General features: G+C 43.5%; 1 long non-coding RNA gene across 1 annotated transcript in view; it reads left to right on the top strand.

Moving 5' to 3' along the window:
- LOC110257786 overlaps window positions 4843-7976 on the top strand; it is a 53902-nt gene continuing 50768 nt past the window's right edge. The window contains exon 1 of the long non-coding RNA XR_002340757.1: window positions 4843-5108. This is a non-coding gene — a long non-coding RNA (uncharacterized LOC110257786). The remainder of the gene's footprint in view (window positions 5109-7976) is intronic.

The raw sequence follows: 7976 nt of genomic DNA, 5'->3' as shown, positions 1-7976 counted from the left end.
GACGCCTTGCTTGGAACCAAGTCCAGTTTCTTACCTTTAGTTCCCATCAGCGCAGTGCAGACAGAAAATGTTGCCCACCATTCTGGTAAACTACAAATATAGCCCCCAATCAGCCACTACTTCCTCTGTCCTGATGGTGCCCCCACAAGGGGATTTCAGGATGGAGAAAAATAGGATACTGGCCCTAGATAGTTAAGATGCATATCGAAGGAATGATTTCAATGAGCCCAGACTCTTAAAACAATCATGACCTGGAGATGTCTGGTTTTTTTTTTTTTTTTTTGTAATTAGTAGGAATCTTTTATGTTTGACTACATTTTTGTTCTTAGGGAAAATTCCTGTATATCCTAACTCCTTCCTTACCTCTTTGGAGCAGTTCCTTAGAGCCAGCTAAGAGGGTATCTCCTGGGCTATAGTCCTCAGTAAGCCCCGGATAATACATAACTCACAACTTTTAGGTTGTGCATTTTTCTTCAGTCGACAGACAGTACAATATAGCAGAACGCAGTGCCTAATGGAAGAATTGAAGCCCATTTGTAACCTCATCATCTCCTCCCTTTTTTGAAGGACAATCAACATTTGCAAAATTTTATGTAGATTATTAAATTCAGCCCTAACCTGGATCCCTAGAGGAACTTCCTTCACTACAGAATGCTGTTCTAGTGCCTTCCCATCAAAGCAAATTCTGAAGTCATCACGAACTGAAATCTGGCGTTTTGTTTTATTTTGAAAAATTTCAAAGACTTTTTTAAACTTTTTATGAGTTTCAAAGAAAATTCGGTACTTGGTATTTTATATATTTGCCCATAATTTAACTTTTTGATTTTTATGGCTGCACCCAAGGCATATGGAAGTTCTAGCTGCGGCAATGCCAGATTCTTTAACCCACTGCACCAGGCCAGGGATCGAACCTGTGCTTCCTCAGTGACCCGGAGCCATCGAAGTCAGATTCTTAACCCACTGTGCTACAATGGGAACTTCAACTTATTTTATTGTAATATAACTGCCTCCAGGGCAATAAGGAGAACTGATAGACATTTTAGTAATTTCCTCTGTCCCTTTGCAAAACGAAATGACTGAATACAGAGAGATTTTTTTTCTCTATGTGTGGACAAGGCTGATGTGTAACCTGCACACAGATTTGCTAAAGGGTCTTTCTTTTAAAAACAGGACAGGGTGAAAATGCTCAAAGGAAAAAGTTTCCGTAGTTGGAAGGTTTTTTTTGTTATTTATTTTTTTATTACTCAAATGAATTTATCACATCTGTAGTTGTGTAAGGATCATCACAATCCAGTTTTATAGTAGTTGCAAGTTTTATCCCACAGTGGATGATACGATGGGAAGGGAACAGGCTCATAGAAGCATTGATGACTACAGCCAGCAGGTGGCAGCAGGGGGCCACATCAGGAGAATTCACCGACCTGGAAAAGCCATAGCTGGACCTTGGGGCCTAGGGACCAGAGAGTATGATGTGTTTCTCGCAGAAAAAGAAACAGTGACAGAGTCTTCCAGAAGCCCAGGGTTAGAGTCTGATGTCTAGAATGAAAGGTCCCCACCGCGTAATGATTATAGTCAACAACACTGTTACAAACTTCAAAGTTGCTAAAAGACTAGATTTAAAATTTTTTTATTTTTTAAATTGGGGGAGGGGGAGGGGGAGGGAGTGGGATGGACTGGGCTGTGGTTAATAAATGCAAACTATTGCATTTGGAGTGGATAAGCAATCAGATCCTGCTGCATAGCCCACGGAACTATATCTAGTCGCTTGTGATGGGACATGACAACGTGCAAAAAAGAATATATATGTGTGTGTGTGACTGGGTCACTTTGCTCTACAGCAGAAATGGGTAGAACATTGTAAATCAACTATAATGGAAAAAATAAAAACCTTATAAAAAAATGAAGGGAGTTCCCTTCGTGCCTCAGTGGTTAACGAACCCGACCAGGATCCATGAGGATTTGGATTCTATCCATGGCCTCGCTCACTGGGTTAAAGATCCATGAGCCAGGGTGTAGGTCGCAGATGTGGCTCGGATCTGGTGTGGCTGTGGCTCTGGTGCAGGCCAGTGGCTGTAGCTCTGATTTGACCCCTAGCCTGGGAACTTCCATATGCCGTGGGTGCAGCCCTAAAAAGCAAAAAATAAATACATACATAAAATGGAAGTATAATTTACAATATTATATTAGTTTCAGGTGTAAAACAAACATAGTGATTCAAAGGTTTTATAGACTGTACTCCATTTAAAGTTATAAAATATTGGCCATATTCCCTGTGCTTACAATATATCCTTGTAGCTTATTTTTTCTATACATACTAGTTTGTACCTCTTACTCCCCCACCCTATCTTTCCCCTCCCTCCTTCCCTCTCCCCATGGGTAACCGCTAGTTTGTTCCCTGTATCTGTGAGTCGGCTTCTTTTTTGTTATATACATTCGTTTTATTTTTCACATTCCACATATAAGTGATAACACATGGTATTTGTGTTTCTCTGACTTATTTCACTAAGCATAATACCCTCCAGGTCCATCCACGTTGCTGCAAATGGCACAATTTCATTTTTAAAAAATTTTATTGGCGTATAGTTGACTTACCATGTTGTATTAATTTCAGGTGTACAGCAAAGTGAATCACTTATACATATACATATATCCATTCTTTCTCAGATTCTTTTCCCATATAGGTTATTACAGAATATCGAGTAGATTTCTCTGTGCTATACATAGGTCCTTGTTAATTATCTCTTTTATATATAATAGTGTGTATATGTTAATCCTCCAAATTTTCATTCTTTTTTATGGCTGAGTAGTATTCCATTATATATATGTGTGTGTGTGTGTGTGTATGTGTATCACATCTTCCTTATCCATTCCTCTGTTGATGAACACTAGGTTTCCTTTCATGTCTTAGCTATTGTAAATAATGCTGCATAAACATTGGGGTTCATAGCTTTTCGAATTAGTGTTTTCATTTTCTTTGGAGTGAGATTGCTGGATCATATGGAAATTCTAATTTTAGCTTTTTGAGAAATCTCCACACTGTTTTTCACAGTGGCTACAGCAACTTACATTCCCACCAACAATGTATAAGGGTTCCCCACCCCCCTTTTTTTTTTTTTTTTCTGTGCCCATGGCATGAGAAAGTTCCCAGGCCAGGGATCAAACCCATACCACAGGAGTTCCTGAGATGGTTCAGTAGTAACAAACCTGATGAGTATCCATGAGGAAATGGCTTCCGTCCCTGGCCTTGCTCAGTGGGTTAAGGATCCGGTGTTGCCGTGAGCTGTGGTGTAGGTCGCAGATGCAGCTTGGATCCTGTGTTGCTGTGGCTGTGGCATAGACCAGCAGCTGTAGCTCCAATTCAGCCCCTAGCCTGGGATCTTCCATATGCTGCAGGTGCAACCCTAAAAAGCAAAAAAACAAAAACAAAAACAAAACAAATCCCACACCACAGCAATGACAATCCTGGATCCTTAACCCTCTGAACCACCAGGGAGCTCCAAGCGTTCCTTTTTAAGAGACTAGATCTAAAATTGTTCTCACCACATAAAAGAAATGATAATTTTGTGACATAATAGAGGTTTTAGCTAACGCTACAAGGGTAATCAGATTGCAGTCTATATAAATGTATCAAGGCAACACATTGTCACCTTGATGTCACACAATGTTAGATGCCAATTGTATCTCAGTAAAAATTTTTAAAAATAAATAAGATGAAAGGCCCTGAATTGGGATGGGTTGCCAGGAAGCCAGGATGTATGCAAGGCTGGGAACAGCAGGGAGGCATGGGAGGCGGGGCATGAAAGAAAGGGTGGGAGGTGAGTCAGCCTCTGGCACAAAGACGTCAGGGCAGCGTAGGAAGCAGGTCTGAAAGGGTGGGGGTCATTTCTTCTCCTGTGAGCTGGTGGTGGCACTAATTATAAAAAGCTGTAAAAATAAGCGGAAGCACCATAAATGTCCATCAACAAATGAATGGATAAACAAAATGTGGTGTGTACATACAATGGGGTGTTCTTTTGCCTTAAGACGGAAGGAAATTCCAACTCGAGTGACATCACAGATGGAGCCCAAGGACATCAGGCTAAGTGAAATGGGCCAGTCACAAAAAGACAGAGCGTGCGTGACTCCACTTACATGAAGTCTCTGGAGTCGTCATTTCACAGAAGGTAGAATGGTGGCCGCCAAAGTTGGGGGTGGGGCGGGAGGAAGAGACGGGGAGTTGTGGTTTCCTGGGTATAGCGCTTTGGTTTTGCAAGATGAAAAATTCCTGGAGGTTGATGGCCCAACACTGCTGAACTGCACACTTAAAAATATTGAGGTTCCATCTCTTCTGATCCATAAGGAGTTCTAGGCCATTCCGGGCAGGGTGGACAGGATCTGACATCAAGTTAGTATAAAAATTAATAATACCTCACATTTAAATGGCAGTTTGGGAGTTCCCATCATGGCTCAATGGTAATGAACCTGACTAGCATCCATGTGGACAAGGGTTCGATCCCTGGCCTCGCTCAGTGGGTGAAGGATCCGGCGTTGCCCTGAGCTGGGGTGTAGCTCGCAGATGTGGCTCAGATCCCACGTTGCTGTGGCTGTGGTGTAGGTCAGCAGCTGCAGCTCTGATTGGACCCCTAGCCTGGGAACCTCCATATGCCACGGATGCGGCCCTAAAAAGACAAAAGACCAAAAAAAAAAAAAAAAAAAAACCCAAAAAAGGCAGTTTTGCAATTTATACAGTTCAGTGTGGAAAAACCTCGTCACATCTTCCCAACAAATAGTATGAGTGGGGGTTGGGTCTCTGTGTTAAAAGTGGGTGGGCTGCATGACTAGAGAGAGACGCAGGGAGTGGAAGGGTTAACAAGGAGGCATGGGCCAAATGCTAGAACTGGTGGGTGGAAACAGGTGGAAGAAATGAAAGAGAAAGAGGCGAAGCAACCAGCTCAGGATCTGCTTGCTTGCTGTTGGCTGTCTTTCCTCAGATGTGACAGGCAGTCACTCCAGTGTCGACTGAAAAAGCAGACAAACAAAAAAGCCCAAGCTAAAAGTGGAGAATTATGTTTTATTCGACAGACTTACTGAGGACTTAAGCCCGGGAGACAGACAGGCTTTCCTAAGAGGTAAGGAAGGAGCCAGGACTTATAGGAGTTTTTGCAAGAAAAACCAGGTAGTGGGGACATCAAAAGATTACTGCTAATTCAAGCAAAAAACCCAACACCTTAAGTTAATGAATTTGATGCTTTCCTATGTGTGCATAGATGCAAAAATCTGGGCTCATTGAAATCATTCCTTTGACAGGCACCTTAACTATCTCGGGCCAGGATCCTGTTTGTCTCCATCCTGAATCTACTCAGGCTGCTGTAGTGGTTGGTGGCTGATGGCCACAACATCCTTTGTTTATTGATATTGCGGGCGACAATTTTCCTCCACACTAGTCTTGTGTAGTCAATTGTTTTCTCCTCTTTCTATGTCCCACTTCTTCTTCTTCTTTTTTTTTTTTTTTTTTTCCGTAAGCTTTGCTCCAAGCAGCAGGACTGCTTCATAATGCAAGGTACCTGTGTTCAAAGTGTGGCCCCCGAACCTTCTAGATTACGTGATCTTAAGCCGGTCACTTCGCTCTCTTGGCTCTAGTTTTCATTCTGATGATAACAGGGCCCGCCAGCTCTAAGCCTTCCATGCAGATTTTCTCTTTTCATTTTTGCAGCCCTGTGACATCAGGAGCAAGAGGTGCCCACGGACTGATAGGGAATATCCCTTTGAGGTTTTCCTTCTTTCATCTTCTCTGGCCACAGTATGCTTTTAGCCCATGTCTTCAAAGTAGGAAAAGAAATGTGCCACCCACAGGTTTCCTGTTTAGTCCAACTTGATGGCGTCAAGGGTTTAGAAGAAAAGAGTGCAGCTGCGTGTGAAAGGGGCTGTTCCACAAAGCTCTTCAGAGCTAAGTGGAAATTTTGAAGGGTGTTTCTGGCAAGGGATCCTCAACACTTTCCCTCACATACCTGATTAGAGGGATTGGGGTGACATTCTGGGTAACAAGGTAGATATTTTCTTTCCCTTTTTTTTTTTTTTTGTCTTTTTGCCATTTCTCGGGCCGCTCCCGCAGCATATAGAGGTTCCCAGGCTAGGGGTTGAATCCGAGTGGTAGCCGCCGGCCTACACCAGAGCCACAGCCATGCGGGATCCAAGCCGCATCTGCAACCTACACCACAGCTCAGGGCAACGCCGGATCCTTCACCCACTGAGCAAGGCCAGGGATCGAACCCGCCACCTCATGGTTCCTAGCTAGATTCGTTCACCACTGAGCCACGACAGGAACTCTGACAAGGTAGATATTTTCATTCGTTCAGCCCGAAGAACTTCAGCCATATGGAAAACCAGGAAAACTTGGCTCTGGAAGTTCAAGAGGCACTGCTTGGTGTATTGGCTGCACTTGGGCCTTTGGGAGGTGGTAGTTTTCAATTCCTTCCTTTCAATGAGGCCTTACATTCGAATTAAAAACCTCAAATGGGGAGTTCTTGTCATGGCGCAGCGGAGACGAATCCGACTAGGAAGCATGAGGTTGCGGGTTCAATCCCTGGCCTGGCTCAGTGGGTTAAGGATCCGGCGTTGCCGTGAGCTGGGGTGTAGGTTGCAGATGAGGCTCAGATCCCACATTGCTGTGGCTGTGGTGTAGACCGGCAGCTGTAGCTCTGATTGGGCCCCTAGCCTGGGAACCTCCGTGTGCCTCGGGTGCGGCCCTAAAAAACAAACAAAAAACCTCAAGTGGAATTCCTCACTTCTTTTGTTTGTCAGTGAGATAAATTACCTTAGCTGCTATGAAGATAAAGGAACTTTCACTTGGATTTCTCAAACACGGATGGGCACTGCTCACTCAAGGGTGTTTGGAAACATTAACTAAAAGAGATTATCTTGTCCGGAGAGAAAATTCTTAGCTTTACCACTATTTAACTAAGATCACTTGATATATTTTATGACTAACACAACTGGACCAACCTGTATTTTATGGTTAGTTGCTGTAAAAATAAACACAAACTGGGAGTTCCTGTTGTGGCTCAGAGGGTTAAGAACCTGATATAGTGTCCTTGAGGATGCAGGTTTGACCCCTGTCCTCGCTCCGTGGGTTAAGGGTCCGATGTTGCCGTGAGCTGTGGTGTACCTTGCAGATGCGCCTTGGATCTGGTGTGGCTGTGGCTGTGGTGTAGGCTGGCAGCAGTAGCTCCGATTTGACCCCTAGCCTGGGAACCTCCATATGGTACAAGTACAGCCCTTCAGATTCTCTTCCTTTATAGGTTATTATAAAATATAGAGTATGGTTCCCTGTGCTATACAACCCTTGTTGGTTATCTATTTGGTATCTCTTTTATTATTTTTATTTTTTGTCTTTTTGCCATTTCTAGGGCCGTTCCCAGGCTAGGGGTCGAACCAGAGCTGTAGCCACGAGCCTACACCAGAGCCACAGCAACGCAGGATCTGAGCCACATCTGAGACCTACACCACAGCTCACGGCAACGCTGGATCCTTCACCCACTGAGCAAGGCCAGGGACCGAACCTGCAACCTCATGGCTTCTAGTCGGATTCGTTAACCACTGTGCCATGACGGGAACTCCAGTATCTCTCTCTTTAAAAAAAATGTTTTTATTATGGTTGATTTGCAATGTTCTATCAATTTCTGCTATAAAGTGACCCAGTTTTATATATTATATATATAAATTCTTTTTCTCACATTATCCTCCATCATGTTCCATCACAGGTGATTAGGTATAGTTCCCTGTGCTGTACAGCAGGATCTCATTGCTTATCTATTCCAAATGCTATAGTTTGACCCAGCTTTAATCTCTACTCAGCTTTTATTTCATGGATTGAGCCTGGAGCCCTTGTCCCACCATCCAACTCCTCCTTTGGAATATACGTTGGGCACTCAGCTTAAAACAGAGTGCCACCAACAATAAGTATTGACTGAAGGCAAGGTCAGTTGTGGAGGGTAAAT

This window comes from Sus scrofa, chromosome X (assembly GCF_000003025.6).
Source record: "Sus scrofa isolate TJ Tabasco breed Duroc chromosome X, Sscrofa11.1, whole genome shotgun sequence".
NCBI classification, from domain to species: Eukaryota; Metazoa; Chordata; class Mammalia; order Artiodactyla; family Suidae; genus Sus; species Sus scrofa.
This window is presented reverse-complemented; position numbering and strand designations above follow the sequence as displayed.